General features: G+C 44.7%; 1 long non-coding RNA gene across 1 annotated transcript; it reads left to right on the plus strand.

Annotated features, from left to right (window-relative positions):
* Positions 1 to 260: 260 nt before the first annotated feature.
* Positions 261 to 19,695, plus strand: LOC140375903 (uncharacterized). Its single transcript, XR_011929801.1, has 4 exons — positions 261 to 372; positions 406 to 428; positions 8,582 to 8,727; positions 19,537 to 19,695. It is a non-coding gene; the product is annotated as an uncharacterized lncRNA (long non-coding RNA).
* Positions 19,696 to 25,079: the final 5,384 nt, after the last annotated feature.

Raw genomic sequence — 25,079 nt, forward strand, 5'->3', positions numbered from 1 at the left:
CAAAACCAGGTCTAAACCAGGACTAAACCAGGACTAAACCAGGTCCAAACCAAGTCTAAACCAGGACTAAACCAGGACTAAACCAGGTCTAAACCAGGTCTAAACCAGGACTAAACCAGGTCAAACCAGGACTAAACCAGGTCTAAACCAGGTCTAAACCAGGACTAAACAGGGACTAAACCAGGTCTAAACCAGGACTAAACCAGGTCTAAACCAGGACTAAACCAGGACTAAACCAGGTCTAAACCAGGACTAAACCAGGACTAAACCAGGTCCAAACCAAGTCTAAACCAGGACTAAACAGGGACTAAACCAGGTCTAAACCAGGACTAAACCAGGACTAAACCAGGGACTAAACCAGGACTAAACCAAGTCTAAACCAGGTCAAAACCAGGTCTAAACCAGGGACTAAACCAGGACTAAACCAGGTCCAAACCAAGTCTAAACCAGGACTAAACCAGGACTAAACCAGGACTAAACCAGGTCCAAACCAAGTCTAAACCAGGACTAAACCAGGACTAAACCAGGTCCAAACCAAGTCTAAACCAGGACTAAACAGGGACTAAACCAGGTCTAAACCAGGACTAAACCAGGACTAAACCAGGTCTAAACCAGGACTAAACCAGGACTAAACCAGGTCCAAACCAGGACTAAACCAGGACTAAACCAGGTCTAAACCAGGACTAAACCAGAACTAAACCAGGTCTAAACCAGGACTGAACCAGGACTAAACCAGGTCAAAACCAGGTCTAAACCAGGACTAAACCAGGACTAAACCAGGTCCAAACCAGGACTAAACCAGGACTAAACCAGGACTAAACCAGGTCTAAACCAGGTCTAAACCAGGACTAAACCAGGTCAAACCAGGACTAAACCAGGTCTAAACCAGGACTAAACAGGGACTAAACCAGGTCTAAACCAGGACTAAACCAGGTCTAAACCAGGACTAAACAGGGACTAAACCAGGTCTAAACCAGGACTAAACCAGGACTAAACCAGGACTAAACCAGGTCTAAACCATGTCCAAACCAGGTCAAAACAAGGTCTAAACCAGGACTAAATCAGGACTAAACCAGGTCTAAACCAGAACTAAACCAGGACTAAACCAGAACTAAACCAGAACTAAACCAGGACTAAACCAGAACTAAACCAGGACTAAACTAGGACTAAACCAGTTCTAAACCAGGTCCAAACCAGAACTAAACCAGGACTAAACCAGGACTAAACCAGGACTAAACCAGGTCCAAACCAGGTCTAAACCAGGACTAAACCAGGACTAAACCAGGTCTAAACCAGGACTAAACCAGGACTAAACCAGGACTAAACCAGGACTAAACCAGGTCTAAACCAGGTCTAAACCAGGACTAAACCAGATCTAAAACAGGACTAAACAGGGACTAAACCAGGTCTAAACCAGAACTAAACCAGGACTAAACCAGGACTAAACCAGGACTAAACCAGGTCTAAACCAGGTCTAAACCAGGACTAAACCAGATCTAAAACAGGACTAAACCAGGACTAAACCAGAACTAAACCAGGTCTAAACCAGGACTAAACCAGGTCTAAACCAGGACTAAACCAGGACTAAACCAGGTCTAAACCAGGTCTAAACCAGGACTAAACCAGGACTAAACCAGGTCCAAACCAGGTCTAAACCAGGACTAAACCAGGACTAAACCAGGTCTAAACCAGGTCTAAACCAGGACATAACCAGGACTAAACCAGGTCCAAACCAGATATAAACCAGGTCTAAACATGGTCTAAAACGGGACTAAACCAGAACTAAACCAGATCTAAACCAGTTCTAAACCAGGACTAAACCAGTTCTAAACCAGGACTAAACCAGGTCTAAACCAGGACTAAACCAGTTCTAAACCAGAACTAAACCAGATCTAAACCAGTTCTAAACTAGGACTAAACCAGGTCCAAACCCGGACTAAACCAGGACTAAACCAGGTCCAAACCAGGTCTAAACCAGGACTAAACCAGGTCCAAACCAGGTCTAAACCAGGTCTAAACCGGGTCTAAAACGGGACTAAACCAGGTCAAAACCAGGTCTAAACCAGGACTAAACCAGGTCTAAACCAGGACTAAACCAGGTCCAAACCAGGTCTAAACCAGGACTAAACCAGGTCCAAACCAGGTCTAAACCAGGTCTAAACCGGGTCTAAAACGGGACTAAACCAGAACTAAACCAGGTCTAAACCAGGACTAAACCAGGACTAAACCAGGTCAAAACCAGGTCTAAACCAGGACTAAACCAGGTCCAAACCAGGTCTAAACCAGGACTAAACCAGGACTAAACCAGGTCCAAACCAGGTCCAAACCAGGTCTAAACCAGGACTAAACCAGGACTAAACCAGGTCCAAACCAGGTCTAAACCAGGACTAAACCAGGTCCAAACCAAGTCTAAACCAGGACTAAATCAGGTCCAAACAAAGTCTAAACCAGGACTAAACCAGGACTAAACCAGGTCTAAACCAGGACTAAACCAGAACTAAACCAGGACTAAACCAGGACTAAACCAGGTCTAAACCAAATCTAAACCAGGACTAAACCAGGTTCAAACCAGGACTAAACCAGGTCTAAACCAGGACTAAACCAGGTCTAAACCAGGTCTAAACCAGATCTAAACCAGATCTAAACCAGGACTAAACCAGGTCTAAACCAGGACTAAACCAGGACTAAACCAGGTCTAAACCAGGACTAAACCAGGTCTAAACCAGGACTAAACCAGGTCTAAACCAGGTCTAAACCAGGTCTAAACCAGGACTAAACCAGGTCTAAACCAGATCTAAACCAGATCTAAACCAGGACTAAACCAGGTCTAAACCAGGACTAAACCAGGACTAAACCAGGTCTAAACCAGGACTAAACCAGGTCTAAACCAGGACTAAACCAGGTCTAAACCAGGTCTAAACCAGGTCTAAACCAGGACTAAACCAGGTCTAAACCAGGTCTAAACCAGATCCAAACCAGGACTAAACCAGGTCTAAACCAGGTCAAAACCAGGACTAAACCAGGTCAAAACCAGGTCCAAACCAGGTCTAAACCAGGACTAAACCAGGTCTAAACCAGGACTAAACCAGGACTAAACCAGGTCTAAACCAGGACTAAACCAGGTCTAAACCAGGTCTAAAACAGGACTAAACCAGGTCTAAACCAGGACTAAACCAGGACTAAACCAGGTCTAAACCAGGTCTAAACCAGGACTAAACCAGGTCTAAACCATGACTAAACCAGGTCTAAACCAGGTCTAAACCAGGACTAAACCAGGTCTAAACCAGGTCTAAAACAGGACTAAACCAGGACTAAACCAGGACTAAACCAGGACTAAACCAGGTCTAAACCAGGACTAAACCAGGTCTAAACCAGGACTAAACCAGGACTAAACCAGGTCTAAACCAGGACTAAACCAGGACTAAACCAGGACTAAACCAGGACTAAACCAGGACTAAACCAGAACTAAACCAGATCTAAACCAGGTCTAAAACAGAACTAAACCAGGACTAAACCAGGACATAAACCAGAACTAAACCAGGACTAAACCAGAACTAAACCAGAACTAAACCAGGACTAAACCAGGTCTAAACCAGGACTAAACAAGGACTAAACCAGGTCTAAACCAAGACTAAACACGGTCTAAACCAGGTCTAAACCAGGACTAAACCAGGACTAAACCAGGACTAAACCAGGACTAAACCAGAACTAAACCAGATCTAAACCAGGTCTAAAACAGAACTAAACCAGGACTAAACCAGGACATAAACAGGTCTAAACCAGGACTAAACCAGATCTAAACCAGGTCTAAACCAGGTCTAAACCAGGTCTAAACCAGGACTAAACCAGGTCTAAACCAGGACTAAACAAGGACTAAACCAGGACTAAACCAGGTCTAAACCAGGTCAAAACCAGGTCTAAACCAGGACTAAACCAGGACTAAACCAGGACTAAACCAGGTCTAAACCAGATCTAAACCAGGTCTAAACCAGGTCTAAACCAGGACTAAACCAGGTCCAAACCAGGTCTAAACCAGATCTAAACCAGGTCTAAACCAGGACTAAACAAGGACTAAACCAGGTCAAAACCAGGTCTAAACCAGGTCCAAACCAGGACTAAACATGGTCAAAACCAGGTCTAAACCAGGTCCAAACCAGGACTAAACCAGGATTAAACTAGAACTAAACCAGGACTAAACCAGGTCTAAACCAGGTCCAAACCAGATCTAAACCAGGACTAAACCAGGACTAAACTAGAAGTAAACCAGATCTAAACCAGGACTAAACCAGGACTAAACCAGGACTAAACCAGGTCCAAAGCAAGTCTAAACCGGGACTAAACCAGAACTAAACCAGGACTAAACCAGGACTAAACCAGCACTAAACCAGGACTAAACCAGGTCTAAACCAGGTCTAAACCAGGACTAAACCAGGACTAAACCAGGACTAAACCAGGTCTAAACCAGGACTAAACCAGGACTAAACCAGGTCTAAACCAGGTCAAAACCAGGTCTAAATCAGGACTAAACCAGGTCTAAATCAGGACTAAACCAGGTCTAAACCAGGTCTAAACCAGGACTAAACCAGGACTAAACCAGGTCTAAACCAGGTCTAAACCAGGACTAAACCAGGTCTAAACCAGGTCTAAACCAGGTCTAAAACCAGGACTAAACCAGGACTAAACCAGGTCAAACCAGGACTAAACCAGGTCTAAACCAGGTCTAAACAGGACTAAACAGGGGACTAACCAGGTCTAAACCAGGTCTAAACCAGGACTAAACCAGGTCTAAACCAGGACTAAACCAGGACTAAACCAGGTCTAAAACCAGGACTAAACCAGGACTAAACAGGTCCAAACCAAGTCTAAACCAGGTCTAAACCAGGACTAAACCAGGACTAAACCAGGACTAAACAGGTCTAAACCAGGACCTAAACCAGGACATAAACCATGTCTAAACCAGGACTAAACCAGGTCTAAACCAGGGACTAAACCAGGACTAAACCAGGTCTAAACCAGGACTAAACCAGGACATAAACCATGTCTAAACCAGGGACTAAACAGGGACTAAACCAGGACTAAACCAGGTCTAACCAGGTCTAAACCAGGACTAAACCAGGACTAAACCAGGTCTAAACCAGGACTAAACCAGGACTAAAACCAGGTCTAAACAAGGACTAAACCAGGACTAAACCAGGTCTAAACCAGGTCTAAACCAGGTCTAAACCAGGACTAAACCAGGACTAAACCAGGTCTAAACCAGGTCTAAACCAGGACTAAACCAGGTCTAAACCAGGACTAAACCAGGTCAAACCAGGACTAAACCAGGTCTAAACCAGGTCTAAACCAGGACTAAACAGGGGACTAAACCAGGACTAAACCAGGACTAAACCAGAACTAAACCAGGTCTAAACCAGGTCTAAACCAGGACTAAACCAGGACTAAACCAGGTCTAAACCAGGTCTAAACCAGGACTAAACCAGGTCCAAACCAAGTCTAAACGGGACTAAACCTGAACTAAACCAGGTCTAAACCAGGACTAAACTAGGACTAACCAGGGTCTAAACCAGGTCTAAACAGGACTAAACCAGGACTAAACCAGGTCTAAACCAGGTCCAAACCAGGACTAAACCAGGGACTAAACCAGGTCCAAACCAAGTCTAAACCAGGACTAAACAGGACTAAACCAGGTCTAAACCAGGTCCAAACCAGGACTAAACCAGGATTAAACTAGAACTAAACCAGGGACTAAACCAGGTCTAAACCAGGTCCAAACCAGATCTAAACCAGGACTAAACCAGGACTAAACCTAGAACTAAACCAGATCTAAACCAGGACTAAACCAGGACTAAACCAGGTCCAAAGCAAGTCTAAACCGGGACTAAACCAGAACTAAACCAGGACTAAACCAGGACTAAACCAGGTCTAAACCAGGACTAAACCAGGACTAAACCAGGTCAAACCAGGACTAAACCAGGACTAAACCAGGTCTAAACCAGGACTAAACCAGGACTAAACCAGGTCAAACCAGGACTAAACCAGGTCTAAACCAGGTCCAAACCAGGTCTAAACCAGCTCTAAACCAGGTCTAAATCAGGACTAAACCAGGTCTAAACCAGGACTAAACCAGAACTAAACCAGGACTAAACCAGGTCAAAACCGGGTCTAAACCGGGACTAAACCAGAACTAAACCAGGACTAAACCAGGTCCAAACCAGAACTAAACCAGGTCTAAACCGGGTCTAAACGGGACTAAACCAGAACTAAACCAGATCTAAACCAGTTCTAAACCAGGACTAAACCAGGTCTAAACCAGGTCTAAACCAGGACTAAACCAGGACTAAACCAGGTCCAAACCAGGTCTAAACCAGGTCTAAACCGGGTCTAAAACGGGACTAAACCAGAACTAAACCAGGTCTAAACCAGGACTAAACCAGGACTAAACCAGGTCCAAACCAAGTCTAAACCAGGACTAAACCAGGACTAAACCAGGTCAAAACCAGGACTAAACCAGGTCTAAACCAGGTCTAAACCAGGACTAAACAGGGACTAAACCAGTTCTAAACCAGGTCTAAACCAGGACTAAACCAGGTCTAAACCAGGACTAAACCAGGACTAAACCAGGTCTAAACCAGGACTAAACCAGGACTAAACCAGGTCCAAACCAAGTCTAAACCAGGTCTAAACCAGGACTAAACCAGGACTAAACCAGGACTAAACCAGGTCTAAACCAGGACTAAACCAGGACATAACCATGTCTAAACCAGGACTAAACCAGGTCTAAACCAGGACTAAACCAGGACTAAACCAGGTCTAAACCAGGACTAAACCAGGACATAACATGTCTAAACCAGGACTAAACCAGACTAAACCAGGACTAAACCAGGTCTAAACCAGGTCTAAACCAGGACTAAACCAGGACTAAACAGGTCTAAACCAGGACTAAACCAGGTCTAAACCAGGACTAAACCAGGACTAAACCAGGTCTAAACAGGTCTAAACCAGGACTAAACCAGGTCTAAACCAGGACTAAACCAGGACTAAACCAGGTCTAAACCAGGTCTAAACCAGGTCTAAACAGGACTAAACCAGGACTAAACCAGGTCTAAACAGGTCTAAACCAGGACTAAACCAGGTCTAAACCAGGACTAAACCAGGTCAAACCAGGACTAAACCAGGTCCTAAACCAGGTCCTAAACCAGGACTAAACAGGGACTAAACCAGGACTAAAACCAGGACTAAACCAGAACTAAACCAGGTCTAAACCAGGTCTAAACCAGGACTAAACCAGGACTAAACCAGGTCTAAACCAGGTCTAAACCAGGACTAAACCAGGTCCAAACCAAGTCTAAACCGGGACTAAACCTGAACTAAACCAGGTCTAAACCAGGACTAAACTAGGACTAAACCAGGTCTAAACCAGGTCTAAACAGGACTAAACCAGGACTAAACCAGGTCTAAACCAGGTCCAAACCAGGACTAAACAGGACTAAACCAGGTCCAAACCAAGTCTAAACCAGGACTAAACCAGGACTAAACCAGGTCTAAACCAGGTCCAAACCAGGACTAAACAGGATTAAACTAGAACTAAACCAGGTCTAAACCAGGTCCAAACCAGGACTAACAGGATTAAACTAGAACTAAACCAGGACTAAACCAGGTCCAAACCAGATCTAAACCAGGACTAAACCAGGACTAAACTAGAACTAAACCAGATCTAAACCAGGACTAAACCAGGACTAAACCAGGTCCAAAGCAAGTCTAAACCGGGACTAAACCAGAACTAAACCAGGACTAAACCAGGACTAAACCAGGTCTAAACCAGGACTAAACCAGGACTAAACCAGGTCAAACCAGGACTAAACCAGGACTAAACCAGGTCTAAACCAGGACTAAACCAGGACTAACCAGGTCAAACCAGGACTAAACCAGGTCTAAACCCAGGTCCAAACCAGGTCTAAACCAGCTCTAAACCAGGTCTAAATCAGGACTAAACCAGGTCTAAACCAGGGACTAAACCAGAACTAAACCAGGACTAAACCAGGTCAAAACCGGGTCTAAACCGGGACTAAACCAGAACAAACCAGGACTAAACCAGGTCCAAACCAGAACTAAACCAGGTCTAAACCGGGTCTAAAACGGGACTAAACCAGAACTAAACCAGATCTAAACCAGTTCTAAACCAGGACTAAACAGGTCTAAACCAGGTCTAAACCAGGACTAAACCAGGACTAAACCAGGTCCAAACAGGTCTAAACCAGGTCTAAACCGGGTCTAAAACGGACTAAACAGACTAAACCAGGTCTAAACCAGACTAAACCAGGACTAAACCAGGTCCAAACAAGTCTAAACCAGGACTAAACCAGGACTAAACCAGGACTAAACCAGGTCCAAACCAGTCTAAACCAGGACTAAACAGGGACTAAAACCAGGTCTAAACCAGGTCTAAACCAGGACTAAACCAGGACATAACCAGGTCTAAACCAGGTCTAAACCAGGACTAACCAGGACATAACCAGGTCTAAACCAGGACTAAACCAGACTAAACCAGGACTAAACCAGGACTAAACCAGGTCTAAACCAGGACTAAACCAGGGACTAAACCAGGTCTAAACCAGGACTAAACCAGGTCTAAACCAGGGACTAAACCAGGACTAAACCAGGACTAAACCAGGTCTAAACCAGGACTAAACAGGGACTAAACCAGGGACTAAACCAGGACTAAACCAGGTCTAAACCAGGACCTAAACCAGGACTAAACCAGGTCTAAACCAGGTCTAAACCAGGACTAAACCAGGTCTAAACCAGGACTAAACCAGGACTAAACCAGGACTAAACCAGGTCAAACCAGGACTAAACCAGGTCTAAACCAAGTCTAAACCAGGTCTAAACCAGGACTAAACCAGGACATAACCAGGTCTAAACCAGGACTAAACCAGGACTAAACCAGGACTAACCAGGTCTAAACCAGGACTAAACCAGGACATAACCATGTCTAAACCAAGTCTAAACCAGGTCTAAACCAGGACTAAACCAGGACATAACCAAGTCTGAACCAGGACTAAACCAGAATTAAACCAGGACTAAACCAGGGACTAAACCAGGACTAAACCAGGACTAAACCAGGTCTAAACCAGGACTAAACCAGGACTAAACAGGGACTAAACCAGGACTAAACCAGGACTAAACCAGGACTAAACCAGGTTAAACCAGGACTAAACCAGGACTAAACCAGGTCTAAACCAGGACTAAACCAGGACTAAACCAGGTCAAACCAGGACTAAACCAGAAATAAACCAGGACTAAACCAGAACTAAACCAGAACTAAACCAGGACTAACCAGGACTAAACCAGAACTAAACAGGACTAAAATAGGACTAAACCAGAACTAAACCAGAACTAAACCAGGACTAAACCAGGACTAAACCAGAACTAAACCAGGACTAAAATAGGACTAAACCAGTTCTAAACCAGGTTCAAACCCGGACTAAACCAGGACTAAACCAGGACTAAACCAGGTCTAAACCAGGTCTAAACCAGGTCCAAACCAGGACTAAACCAGGACTAAACCAGGTCTAAACCAGGTCTAAACCAGGACTAAACCAGGTCTAAACCAGGTCTAAACCAGGACTAAACCAGGTCTAAACCAGGTCTAAACCAGGACTAAACCAGGTCTAAACCAGGTCTAAACCAGGTCTAAACCAGGTCTAAACCAGGTCTAAACCAGGACTAAACCAGGACTAAACCAGGTCAAACCAGGACTAAACCAGGTCTAAACCAGGTCTAAACCAGGACTAAACAGGGACTAAACCAGGTCTAAACCAGGTCTAAACCAGGACTAAACCAGGTCTAAACCAGGACTAAACCAGGACTAAACCAGGTCTAAACCAGGACTAAACCAGGACTAAACCAGGTCCAAACCAAGTCTAAACCAGGTCTAAACCAGGACTAAACCAGGACTAAACCAGGACTAAACCAGGTCTAAACCAGGACTAAACCAGGACATAACCATGTCTAAACCAGGACTAAACCAGGTCTAAACCAGGACTAAACCAGGACTAAACCAGGTCTAAACCAGGACTAAACCAGGACATAACCATGTCTAAACCAGGACTAAACCAGGACTAAACCAGGTCTAAACCAGGTCTAAACCAGGACTAAACCAGGACTAAACCAGGTCTAAACCAGGACTAAACCAGGACTAAACCAGGTCTAAACAAGGACTAAACCAGGACTAAACCAGGTCTAAACCAGGTCTAAACCAGGTCTAAACCAGGACTAAACCAGGACTAAACCAGGTCTAAACCAGGTCTAAACCAGGACTAAACCAGGTCTAAACCAGGACTAAACCAGGTCAAACCAGGACTAAACCAGGTCTAAACCAGGTCTAAACCAGGACTAAACAGGGACTAAACCAGGACTAAACCAGGACTAAACCAGAACTAAACCAGGTCTAAACCAGGTCTAAACCAGGACTAAACCAGGTCCAAACCAAGTCTAAACCGGGACTAAACCTGAACTAAACCAGGTCTAAACCAGGACTAAACTAGGACTAAACCAGGTCTAAACCAGGTCTAAACCAGGACTAAACCAGGACTAAACCAGGTCTAAACCAGGTCCAAACCAGGACTAAACCAGGACTAAACCAGGTCCAAACCAAGTCTAAACCAGGACTAAACCAGGACTAAACCAGGTCTAAACCAGGTCCAAACCAGGACTAAACCAGGATTAAACTAGAACTAAACCAGGACTAAACCAGGTCTAAACCAGGTCCAAACCAGATCTAAACCAGGACTAAACCAGGACTAAACTAGAACTAAACCAGATCTAAACCAGGACTAAACCAGGACTAAACCAGGTCCAAAGCAAGTCTAAACCGGGACTAAACCAGAACTAAACCAGGACTAAACCAGGACTAAACCAGGTCTAAACCAGGACTAAACCAGGACTAAACCAGGTCAAACCAGGACTAAACCAGGACTAAACCAGGACTAAACCAGGTCTAAACCAGGACTAAACCAGGTCTAAACCAGGACTAAACCAGGTCAAACCAGGACTAAACCAGGTCTAAACCAGGTCTAAACCAGGACTAAACAGGGACTAAACCAGGACTAAACCAGGACTAAACCAGAACTAAACCAGGTCTAAACCAGGTCTAAACCAGGACTAAACCAGGACTAAACCAGGTCTAAACCAGGTCTAAACCAGGACTAAACCAGGTCCAAACCAAGTCTAAACCGGGACTAAACCTGAACTAAACCAGGTCTAAACCAGGACTAAACTAGGACTAAACCAGGTCTAAACCAGGTCTAAACCAGGACTAAACCAGGACTAAACCAGGTCTAAACCAGGTCCAAACCAGGACTAAACCAGGACTAAACCAGGTCCAAACCAAGTCTAAACCAGGTCCAAACCAGGACTAAACCAGGATTAAACTAGAACTAAACCAGGACTAAACCAGGTCCAAACCAGATCTAAACCAGGACTAAACCAGGACTAAACTAGAACTAAACCAGATCTAAACCAGGACTAAACCAGGACTAAACCAGGTCCAAAGCAAGTCTAAACCGGGACTAAACCAGAACTAAACCAGGACTAAACCAGGACTAAACCAGGTCTAAACCAGGACTAAACCAGGACTAAACCAGGTCAAACCAGGACTAAACCAGGACTAAACCAGGTCTAAACCAGGACTAAACCAGGACTAAACCAGGTCAAACCAGGACTAAACCAGGTCTAAACCAGGTCCAAACCAGGTCTAAACCAGCTCTAAACCAGGTCTAAATCAGGACTAAACCAGGTCTAAACCAGGACTAAACCAGAACTAAACCAGGACTAAACCAGGTCAAAACCGGGTCTAAACCGGGACTAAACCAGAACTAAACCAGGACTAAACCAGGTCCAAACCAGAACTAAACCAGGTCTAAACCGGGTCTAAAACGGGACTAAACCAGAACTAAACCAGATCTAAACCAGTTCTAAACCAGGACTAAACCAGGTCTAAACCAGGTCTAAACCAGGACTAAACCAGGACTAAACCAGGTCCAAACCAGGTCTAAACCAGGTCTAAACCGGGTCTAAAACGGGACTAAACCAGAACTAAACCAGGTCTAAACCAGGACTAAACCAGGACTAAACCAGGTCCAAACCAAGTCTAAACCAGGACTAAACCAGGACTAAACCAGGACTAAACCAGGTCCAAACCAAGTCTAAACCAGGACTAAACAGGGACTAAACCAGGTCTAAACCAGGTCTAAACCAGGACTAAACCAGGACATAACCAGGTCTAAACCAGGTCTAAACCAGGACTAAACCAGGACATAACCAGGTCTAAACCAGGACTAAACCAGGACTAAACCAGGACTAAACCAGGACTAAACCAGGTCTAAACCAGGACTAAACCAGGACTAAACCAGGTCTAAACCAGGACTAAACCAGGTCTAAACCAGGACTAAACCAGGACTAAACCAGGACTAAACCAGGTCTAAACCAGGACTAAACAGGGACTAAACCAGGACTAAACCAGGACTAAACCAGGTCTAAACCAGGACTAAACCAGGACTAAACCAGGTCTAAACCAGGTCTAAACCAGGACTAAACCAGGTCTAAACCAGGACTAAACCAGGACTAAACCAGGACTAAACCAGGTCAAACCAGGACTAAACCAGGTCTAAACCAAGTCTAAACCAGGTCTAAACCAGGACTAAACCAGGACATAACCAGGTCTAAACCAGGACTAAACCAGGACTAAACCAGGACTAAACCAGGTCTAAACCAGGACTAAACCAGGACATAACCATGTCTAAACCAAGTCTAAACCAGGTCTAAACCAGGACTAAACCAGGACATAACCAAGTCTGAACCAGGACTAAACCAGAATTAAACCAGGACTAAACCAGGACTAAACCAGGACTAAACCAGGACTAAACCAGGTCTAAACCAGGACTAAACCAGGACTAAACAGGGACTAAACCAGGACTAAACCAGGACTAAACCAGGACTAAACCAGGTCTAAACCAGGACTAAACCAGGACTAAACCAGGTCTAAACCAGGACTAAACCAGGACTAAACCAGGTCAAACCAGGACTAAACCAGAAATAAACCAGGACTAAACCAGAACTAAACCAGAACTAAACCAGGACTAAACCAGGACTAAACCAGAACTAAACCAGGACTAAAATAGGACTAAACCAGAACTAAACCAGAACTAAACCAGGACTAAACCAGGACTAAACCAGAACTAAACCAGGACTAAAATAGGACTAAACCAGTTCTAAACCAGGTTCAAACCCGGACTAAACCAGGACTAAACCAGGACTAAACCAGGTCTAAACCAGGTCTAAACCAGGTCCAAACCAGGACTAAACCAGGACTAAACCAGGTCTAAACCAGGTCTAAACCAGGACTAAACCAGGTCTAAACCAGGTCTAAACCAGGACTAAACCAGGTCTAAACCAGGTCTAAACCAGGACTAAACCAGGTCTAAACCAGGTCTAAACCAGGACTAAACAGGGACTAAACCAGGTCTAAACCAGAACTAATCCAGGACTAAACCAGGACTAAACCAGGTCCAAAGCAAGTCTAAACCGGGACTAAGCCAGGACTAAACCAGGACTAAACCAGGTCTAAACCAGGTCTAAACCAGGTCTAAACCAGGACTAAACCAGGTCTAAACCAGGACTAAACAGGGACTAAACCAGGTCTAAACCAGGACTAAACCAGGACTAAACCAGGTCTAAACCAGGTCAAAACCAGGTCTAAACCAGGTCTAAATCAGGACTAAACCAGGTCTAAATCAGGACTAAACCAGGTCTAAATCAGGACTAAACCAGGTCTAAACCAGGACTAAACCAGAACTAAACCAGGACTAAACCAGGTCAAAACCGGGTCTAAACCGGGACTAAACCAGGTCCAAACCAGGTCTAAACCAGGACTAAACCAGGACTAAACCAGGTCTAAACCAGGACTAAACCAGGACTAAACCAGGTCCAAACCAGGTCTAAACCAGGTCTAAACCGGGTCTAAAACGGGACTAAACCAGAACTAAACCAGATCTAAACCAGTTCTAAACCAGGTCTAAACCAGGACTAAACCAGGACTAAACCAGGTCTAAACCAGGACTAAACCAGGACTAAACCAGGTCCAAACCAGGTCTAAACCAGGTCTAAACCGGGTCTAAAACGGGACTAAACCAGAACTAAACCAGATCTAAACCAGTTCTAAACCGGGACTAAACCAGGTCTAAACCAGGTCTAAACCAGGACTAAACCAGGACTAAACCAGGTCCAAACCAGGTCTAAACCAGGTCTAAACCGGGTCTAAAACGGGACTAAACCAGGACTAAACCAGGTCAAAACCAGGTCTAAAGCAGGACTAAACCAGGTCTAAACCAGGACTAAACCAGGACTAAACCAGGTCCAAACCAGGTCTAAACCAGGTCTAAACCGGGTCTAAAACGGGACTAAACCAGAACTAAACCAGATCTAAACCAGGTCTAAACCGGGTCTAAAACGGGACTAAATCAGAACTAAACCAGATCTAAACCAGTTCTAAACCAGGACTAAACCAGGTCTAAACCAGGTCTAAACCAGGACTAAACCAGGACTAAACCAGGTCCAAACCAGGTCTAAACCAGGTCTAAACCGGGTCTAAAACGGGACTAAACCAGAACTAAACCAGGTCTAAACCAGGACTAAACCAGGACTAAACCAGGTCCAAAGCAAGTCTAAACCGGGACTAAGCCAGGACTAAACCAGGACTAAACCAGGTCTAAACCAGGTCTAAACCAGGTCTAAACCAGGACTAAACCAGGTCTAAACCAGGACTAAACAGGGACTAAACCAGGTCTAAACCAGGACTAAACCAGGACTAAACCAGGTCTAAACCAGGTCAAAACCAGGTCTAAACCAGGACTAAACCAGAACTAAACCAGGACTAAACCAGGTCAAAACCGGGTCTAAACCGGGACTAAACTAGGACTAAACCAGGTCCAAACCCGGACTAAACCAGGACTAAACCAGGTCCAAACCAGGTCTAAACCAGGACTAAACCAGGACTAAACCAGGTCTAAACCAGGACTAAACCAGGACTAAACCAGGTCCAAACCAGGTCTAAACCAGGACTAAACCAGGACTAAACCAGGTCTAAACCAGGTCTAAACCAGGTCCAAACCAGGTCTAAACCAGCTCTAAACCAGGTCTAAACCGGGTCTAAAACGGGACTAAACCAGAACTAAACCAGATCTAAACCAGGTCTAAACCGGGTCTAAAACGGGACTAAATCAGAACTAAACCAGGTCTAAACCAGGACTAAACCAGGACTAAACCAGAACTAAACCAGATCTAAACCAGTTCTAAACCAGGACTAAACCAGGTCTAAACCAGGTCTAAACCAGGACTAAACCAGGACTAAACCAGGTCCAAACCAGGTCTAAACCAGGACTAAACCAGGTCCAAACCAGGTCTAAACCAGGACTAAACCAGGACTAAACCAGGTCTAAACCAGGATTAAACCAGGACTAAACCAGGTCTAAACCAGGTCCAAACCAAGTCTAAACCAGGACTAAACCAGGACTAAACCAGGTCTAAACCAGGTCTAAACCAGGTCTAAACCAGGACTAAACCAGGACTAAACCAGGATTAAACCAGGTCTAAACCAGGACTAAACCAGGACTAAACCAGGTCTAAACCAGGTCTAAACCAGGTCTAAACCAGGACTAAACCAGAACTAAACCAGGACTAAACCAGGATTAAACCAGGTCTAAACCAGGACTAAACCAGGACTAAACCAGAACTAAACCAGAACTAAACCAGGTCTAAACCGGGACTAAACCAGAACTAAACCAGGTCTAAACCAGGACTAAACCAGAACTAAACCAGGTCTAAACCAGGACCTAACCAGGACTAAACCAGGTCTAAACCAAGACTAAACCAGGACTAAACCAGGTCCAAACCAAGTCTAAACCAGGTCTAAACCAAATCTAAACCAGGACTAAACCAGGTTCAAACCAGGACTAAACCAGGTCTAAACCAGGACTAAACCAGGACTAAACCAGGACTAAACCAGGTCTAAACCAGGTCTAAACCAGGTGTAAACCAGATCTAAACCAGGACTAAACCAGGTCAAAACCAGGACTAAACCAGGTCAAAACCAGGTCCAAACCAGGTCTAAACCAGGACTAAACCAGGTCTAAACCAGGACTAAACCAGGACTAAACCAGGTCTAAACCAGGACTAAACCAGGTCTAAACCAGGTCTAAACCAGGACTAAACCAGGACTAAACCAGGTCTAAACCAGGTCTAAACCAGGACTAAACCAGGACTAAACCAGGTCTAAACCAGGACTAAACCAGGACTAAACCAGGTCTAAACCAGGACTAAACCAGGTCTAAACCAGGTCTAAACCAGGACTAAACCAGGACTAAACCAGGTCTAAACTAGGACTAAACCAGGACTAAACCAGGTCTAAACCAGGTCCAAACCAGGCCTAAACCAGGACTAAACCAGGACAAAACCAGGTCAAAACCAGGTCTAAACCAGGACTAAACCATGACTAAACCAGGACTAAACCAGGTCTAAACCAGGACTAAACCAGGACTAAACCAGGTCCAAACCAGGTCTAAACCAGGTCTAAACCGGGTCTAAAACGGGACTAAACCAGAACTAAACCAGGTCTAAACCAGGACTAAACCAGGACTAAACCAGGTCAAAACCAGGTCTAAACCAGGACTAAACCAGGACTAAACCAGGTCCAAACCAAGTCTAAACCAGGACTAAACCAGGACTAAACCAGGTCTAAACCAGGTCTAAACCAGGACTAAACCAGGTCAAACCAGGACTAAACCAGGTCTAAACCAGGTCTAAACCAGGACTAAACCAGGACTAAACCAGGTCCAAACCAGGTCTAAACCAGGTCTAAACCGGGTCTAAAACGGGACTAAACCAGAACTAAACCAGGTCTAAACCAGGACTAAACCAGGACTAAACCAGGTCAAAACCAGGTCTAAACCAGGACTAAACCAGGACTAAACCAGGTCCAAACCAAGTCTAAACCAGGACTAAACCAGGACTAAACCAGGTCTAAACCAGGTCTAAACCAGGACTAAACCAGGTCAAACCAGGACTAAACCAGGTCTAAACCAGGTCTAAACCAGGACTAAACAGGGACTAAACCAGGTCTAAACCAGGACTAAACCAGGTCTAAACCAGGACTAAACCAGGACTAAACCAGGTCTAAACCAGGACTAAACCAGGACTAAACCAGGTCCAAACCAAGTCTAAACCAGGACTAAACAGGGACTAAACCAGGTCTAAACCAGGACTAAACCAGGACTAAACCAGGACTAAACCAGGACTAAACCAGGTCCAAACCAAGTCTAAACCAGGTCAAAACCAGGTCTAAACCAGGACTAAACCAGGACTAAACCAGGTCCAAACCAAGTCTAAACCAGGACTAAACCAGGACTAAACCAGGACTAAACCAGGTCCAAACCAAGTCTAAACCAGGACTAAACCAGGACTAAACCAGGTCCAAACCAAGTCTAAACCAGGACTAAACAGGGACTAAACCAGGTCTAAACCAGGACTAAACCAGGACTAAACCAGGTCTAAACCAGGACTAAACCAGGACTAAACCAGGTCCAAACCAGGACTAAACCAGGACTAAACCAGGTCTAAACCAGGACTAAACCAGAACTAAACCAGGTCTAAACCAGGACTGAACCAGGACTAAACCAGGTCAAAACCAGGTCTAAACCAGGACTAAACCAGGACTAAACCAGGTCCAAACCAGGACTAAACCAGGACTAAACCAGGACTAAACCAGGTCTAAACCAGGTCTAAACCAGGACTAAACCAGGTCAAACCAGGACTAAACCAGGTCTAAACCAGGACTAAACAGGGACTAAACCAGGTCTAAACCAGGACTAAACCAGTTCTAAACCAGGACTAAACAGGGACTAAACCAGGTCTAAACCAGGACTAAACCAGGACTAAACCAGGACTAAACCAGGTCTAAACCAGGTCCAAACCAGGTCAAAACAAGGTCTAAACCAGGACTAAATCAGGACTAAACCAGGTCTAAACCAGAACTAAACCAGGACTAAACCAGAACTAAACCAGAACTAAACCAGGACTAAACCAGAACTAAACCAGGACTAAACTAGGACTAAACCAGTTCTAAACCAGGTCCAAACCAGAACTAAACCAGGACTAAACCAGGACTAAACCAGGACTAAACCAGGTCCAAACCAGGTCTAAACCAGGACTAAACCAGGACTAAACCAGGACTAAACCAGGACTAAACCAGGTCTAAACCAGGTCTAAACCAGGACTAAACCAGATCTAAAACAGGACTAAACAGGGACTAAACCAGGTCTAAACCAGAACTAAACCAGGACTAAACCAGGACTAAACCAGGACTAAACCAGGTCTAAACCAGGTCTAAACCAGGACTAAACCAGATCTAAAACAGGACTAAACCAGGACTAAACCAGAACTAAACCAGGTCTAAACCAGGACTAAACCAGGTCTAAACCAGGACTAAACCAGGACTAAACCAGGTCTAAACCAGGACTAAACCAGGACTAAACCAGGTCCAAACCAGGTCTAAACCAGGACTAAACCAGGACTAAACCAGGTCTAAACCAGGTCTAAACCAGGACATAACCAGGTCTAAACCAGGACTAAACCAGGTCCAAACCAGATATAAACCAGGTCTAAACCGGGTCTAAAACGGGACTAAACCAGAACTAAACCAGATCTAAACCAGTTCTAAACCAGGACTAAACCAGGTCTAAACCAGGACTAAACCAGGACTAAACCAGAACTAAACCAGGACTAAACTAGGACTAAACCAGGTCCAAACCCGGACTAAACCAGGACTAAACCAGGTCCAAACCAGGTCTAAACCAGGACTAAACCAGGTCCAAACCAGGTCTAAACCAGGTCTAAACCGGGTCTAAAACGGGACTAAACCAGAACTAAACCAGGTCTAAACCAGGACTAAACCAGGACTAAACCAGGTCAAAACCAGGTCTAAACCAGGACTAAACCAGGTCCAAACCAGGTCTAAACCAGGACTAAACCAGGACTAAACCAGGTCCAAACCAGGTCCAAACCAGGTCTAAACCAGGACTAAACCAGGACTAAACCAGGTCCAAACCAGGTCTAAACCAGGACTAAACCAGGTCCAAACCAAGTCTAAACCAGGACTAAATCAGGTCCAAACCAAGTCTAAACCAGGACTAAACCAGGACTAAACCAGGTCTAAACCAGGTCTAAACCAGGACTAAACCAGAACTAAACCAGGACTAAACCAGGTCCAAACCAAGTCTAAACCAGGACTAAATCAGGTCCAAACCAAGTCTAAACCAGGACTAAACCAGGACTAAACCAGGTCTAAACCAGGTCTAAACCAGGACTAAACCAGAACTAAACCAGGACTAAACCAGGACTAAACCAGGTCTAAACCAAATCTAAACCAGGACTAAACCAGGTTCAAACCAGGACTAAACCAGGTCTAAACCAGGACTAAACCAGGTCTAAACCAGGTCTAAACCAGATCTAAACCAGATCTAAACCAGGACTAAACCAGGTCTAAACCAGGACTAAACCAGGACTAAACCAGGTCTAAACCAGGTCTAAACCAGGACTAAACCAGGTCTAAACCAGGACTAAACCAGGTCTAAACCAGGTCTAAACCAGGTCTAAACCAGGACTAAACCAGGTCTAAACCAGGTCTAAACCAGATCCAAACCAGGACTAAACCAGGTCTAAACCAGGTCAAAACCAGGACTAAACCAGGTCAAAACCAGGTCCAAACCAGGTCTAAACCAGGACTAAACCAGGTCTAAACCAGGACTAAACCAGGACTAAACCAGGTCTAAACCAGGACTAAACCAGGTCTAAACCAGGTCTAAAACAGGACTAAACCAGGTCTAAACCAGGACTAAACCAGGACTAAACCAGGTCTAAACCAGGTCTAAACCAGGACTAAACCAGGTCTAAACCATGACTAAACCAGGTCTAAACCAGGTCTAAACCAGGACTAAACCAGGTCTAAACCAGGTCTAAAACAGGACTAAACCAGGACTAAACCAGGACTAAACCAGGACTAAACCAGGTCTAAACCAGGACTAAACCAGGTCTAAACCAGGACTAAACCAGGACTAAACCAGGTCTAAACCAGGACTAAACCAGGACTAAACCAGGACTAAACCAGGACTAAACCAGGACTAAACCAGAACTAAACCAGATCTAAACCAGGTCTAAAACAGAACTAAACCAGGACTAAACCAGGACATAAACCAGAACTAAACCAGGACTAAACCAGAACTAAACCAGAACTAAACCAGGACTAAACCAGGTCTAAACCAGGACTAAACAAGGACTAAACCAGGTCTAAACCAGGACTAAACACGGTCTAAACCAGGTCTAAACCAGGACTAAACCAGGACAAAAACCAGGACTAAACCAGGACTAAACCAGAACTAAACCAGATCTAAACCAGGTCTAAAACAGAACTAAACCAGGACTAAACCAGGACATAAACAGGTCTAAACCAGGACTAAACCAGATCTAAACCAGGTCTAAACCAGGTCTAAACCAGGTCTAAACCAGGACTAAACCAGGTCTAAACCAGGACTAAACAAGGACTAAACCAGGACTAAACCAGGTCTAAACCAGGTCAAAACCAGGTCTAAACCAGGACTAAACCAGGACTAAACCAGGACTAAACCAGGTCTAAACCAGATCTAAACCAGGTCTAAACCAGGTCTAAACCAGGACTAAACCAGGTCCAAACCAGGTCTAAACCAGATCTAAACCAGGTCTAAACCAGGACTAAACAAGGACTAAACCAGGTCAAAACCAGGTCTAAACCAGGTCCAAACCAGGACTAAACATGGTCAAAACCAGGTCTAAACCAGGTCCAAACCAGGACTAAACCAGGATTAAACTAGAACTAAACCAGGACTAAACCAGGTCTAAACCAGGTCCAAACCAGATCTAAACCAGGACTAAACCAGGACTAAACTAGAAGTAAACCAGATCTAAACCAGGACTAAACCAGGACTAAACCAGGACTAAACCAGGTCCAAAGCAAGTCTAAACCGGGACTAAACCAGAACTAAACCAGGACTAAACCAGGACTAAACCAGCACTAAACCAGGACTAAACCAGGTCTAAACCAGGTCTAAACCAGGACTAAACCAGGACTAAACCAGGTCAAACCAGGACTAAACCAGGTCTAAACCAGGTCTAAACCAGGACTAAACCAGGTCTAAACCAGGACTAAACCAGGACTAAACCAGGTCTAAACCAGGTCAAAACCAGGTCTAAATCAGGACTAAACCAGGTCTAAATCAGGACTAAACCAGGTCTAAACCAGGTCTAAACCAGGACTAAACCAGGACTAAACCAGGTCTAAACCAGGTCTAAACCAGGACTAAACCAGGTCTAAACCAGGTCTAAACCAGGTCTAAACCAGGACTAAACCAGGACTAAACCAGGTCAAACCAGGACTAAACCAGGTCTAAACCAGGTCTAAACCAGGACTAAACAGGGACTAAACCAGGTCTAAACCAGGTCTAAACCAGGACTAAACCAGGTCTAAACCAGGACTAAACCAGGACTAAACCAGGTCTAAACCAGGACTAAACCAGGACTAAACCAGGTCCAAACCAAGTCTAAACCAGGTCTAAACCAGGACTAAACCAGGACTAAACCAGGACTAAACCAGGTCTAAACCAGGACTAAACCAGGACATAACCAGGACTAAACCAGGACTAAACCAGGTCTAAACCAGGACTAAACCAGGACATAACCATGTCTAAACCAGGACTAAACCAGGACTAAACCAGGACTAAACCAGGTCTAAACCAGGTCTAAACCAGGACTAAACCAGGACTAAACCAGGTCTAAACCAGGACTAAACCAGGACTAAACCAGGTCTAAACAAGGACTAAACCAGGACTAAACCAGGTCTAAACCAGGTCTAAACCAGGTCTAAACCAGGACTAAACCAGGACTAAACCAGGTCCAAACCAGGTCTAAACCAGGACTAAACCAGGTCTAAACCAGGACTAAACCAGGTCAAACCAGGACTAAACCAGGTCTAAACCAGGTCTAAACCAGGACTAAACAGGGACTAAACCAGGACTAAACCAGGACTAAACCAGAACTAAACCAGGTCTAAACCAGGTCTAAACCAGGACTAAACCAGGACTAAACCAGGTCTAAACCAGGTCTAAACCAGGACTAAACCAGGTCCAAACCAAGTCTAAACCGGGACTAAACCAGGACTAAACCAGGTCAAAACCAGGTCTAAACCAGGACTAAACCAGGTCCAAACCAGGTCTAAACCAGGACTAAACCAGGACTAAACCAGGTCCAAACCAGGTCCAAACCAGGTCTAAACCAGGACTAAACCAGGACTAAACCAGGTCCAAACCAGGTCTAAACCAGGACTAAACCAGGTCCAAACCAAGTCTAAACCAGGACTAAATCAGGTCCAAACCAAGTCTAAACCAGGACTAAACCAGGACTAAACCAGGTCTAAACCAGGTCTAAACCAGGACTAAACCAGAACTAAACCAGGACTAAACCAGGTCCAAACCAAGTCTAAACCAGGACTAAATCAGGTCCAAACCAAGTCTAAACCAGGACTAAACCAGGACTAAACCAGGTCTAAACCAGGTCTAAACCAGGACTAAACCAGAACTAAACCAGGACTAAACCAGGACTAAACCAGGTCTAAACCAAATCTAAACCAGGACTAAACCAGGTTCAAACCAGGACTAAACCAGGTCTAAACCAGGACTAAACCAGGTCTAAACCAGGTCTAAACCAGATCTAAACCAGATCTAAACCAGGACTAAACCAGGTCTAAACCAGGACTAAACCAGGACTAAACCAGGTCTAAACCAGGTCTAAACCAGGACTAAACCAGGTCTAAACCAGGACTAAACCAGGTCTAAACCAGGTCTAAACCAGGTCTAAACCAGGACTAAACCAGGTCTAAACCAGGTCTAAACCAGATCCAAACCAGGACTAAACCAGGTCTAAACCAGGTCAAAACCAGGACTAAACCAGGTCAAAACCAGGTCCAAACCAGGTCTAAACCAGGACTAAACCAGGTCTAAACCAGGACTAAACCAGGACTAAACCAGGTCTAAACCAGGACTAAACCAGGTCTAAACCAGGTCTAAAACAGGACTAAACCAGGTCTAAACCAGGACTAAACCAGGACTAAACCAGGTCTAAACCAGGTCTAAACCAGGACTAAACCAGGTCTAAACCATGACTAAACCAGGTCTAAACCAGGTCTAAACCAGGACTAAACCAGGTCTAAACCAGGTCTAAAACAGGACTAAACCAGGACTAAACCAGGACTAAACCAGGACTAAACCAGGTCTAAACCAGGACTAAACCAGGTCTAAACCAGGACTAAACCAGGACTAAACCAGGTCTAAACCAGGACTAAACCAGGACTAAACCAGGACTAAACCAGGACTAAACCAGGACTAAACCAGAACTAAACCAGATCTAAACCAGGTCTAAAACAGAACTAAACCAGGACTAAACCAGGACATAAACCAGAACTAAACCAGGACTAAACCAGAACTAAACCAGAACTAAACCAGGACTAAACCAGGTCTAAACCAGGACTAAACAAGGACTAAACCAGGTCTAAACCAGGACTAAACACGGTCTAAACCAGGTCTAAACCAGGACTAAACCAGGACAAAAACCAGGACTAAACCAGGACTAAACCAGAACTAAACCAGATCTAAACCAGGTCTAAAACAGAACTAAACCAGGACTAAACCAGGACATAAACAGGTCTAAACCAGGACTAAACCAGATCTAAACCAGGTCTAAACCAGGTCTAAACCAGGTCTAAACCAGGACTAAACCAGGTCTAAACCAGGACTAAACAAGGACTAAACCAGGACTAAACCAGGTCTAAACCAGGTCAAAACCAGGTCTAAACCAGGACTAAACCAGGACTAAACCAGGACTAAACCAGGTCTAAACCAGATCTAAACCAGGTCTAAACCAGGTCTAAACCAGGACTAAACCAGGTCCAAACCAGGTCTAAACCAGATCTAAACCAGGTCTAAACCAGGACTAAACAAGGACTAAACCAGGTCAAAACCAGGTCTAAACCAGGTCCAAACCAGGACTAAACATGGTCAAAACCAGGTCTAAACCAGGTCCAAACCAGGACTAAACCAGGATTAAACTAGAACTAAACCAGGACTAAACCAGGTCTAAACCAGGTCCAAACCAGATCTAAACCAGGACTAAACCAGGACTAAACTAGAAGTAAACCAGATCTAAACCAGGACTAAACCAGGACTAAACCAGGACTAAACCAGGTCCAAAGCAAGTCTAAACCGGGACTAAACCAGAACTAAACCAGGACTAAACCAGGACTAAACCAGCACTAAACCAGGACTAAACCAGGTCTAAACCAGGTCTAAACCAGGACTAAACCAGGACTAAATCAGGTCAAACCAGGACTAAACCAGGTCTAAACCAGGTCTAAACCAGGACTAAACCAGGTCTAAACCAGGACTAAACCAGGACTAAACCAGGTCTAAACCAGGTCAAAACCAGGTCTAAATCAGGACTAAACCAGGTCTAAACCAGGTCTAAACCAGGACTAAACCAGGACTAAACCAGGTCTAAACCAGGTCTAAACCAGGACTAAACCAGGTCTAAACCAGGTCTAAACCAGGTCTAAACCAGGACTAAACCAGGACTAAACCAGGTCAAACCAGGACTAAACCAGGTCTAAACCAGGTCTAAACCAGGACTAAACAGGGACTAAACCAGGTCTAAACCAGGTCTAAACCAGGACTAAACCAGGTCTAAACCAGGACTAAACCAGGACTAAACCAGGTCTAAACCAGGACTAAACCAGGACTAAACCAGGTCCAAACCAAGTCTAAACCAGGTCTAAACCAGGACTAAACCAGGACTAAACCAGGACTAAACCAGGTCTAAACCAGGACTAAACCAGGACATAACCAGGACTAAACCAGGACTAAACCAGGTCTAAACCAGGACTAAACCAG

Source organism: Eucyclogobius newberryi, unplaced genomic scaffold (assembly GCF_026437365.1).
Source record: "Eucyclogobius newberryi isolate DKJ021-1_F unplaced genomic scaffold, fEucNew1.0.hap1 SCAF_354, whole genome shotgun sequence".
In the NCBI taxonomy this organism is placed as follows: Eukaryota; Metazoa; Chordata; class Actinopteri; order Gobiiformes; family Gobiidae; genus Eucyclogobius; species Eucyclogobius newberryi.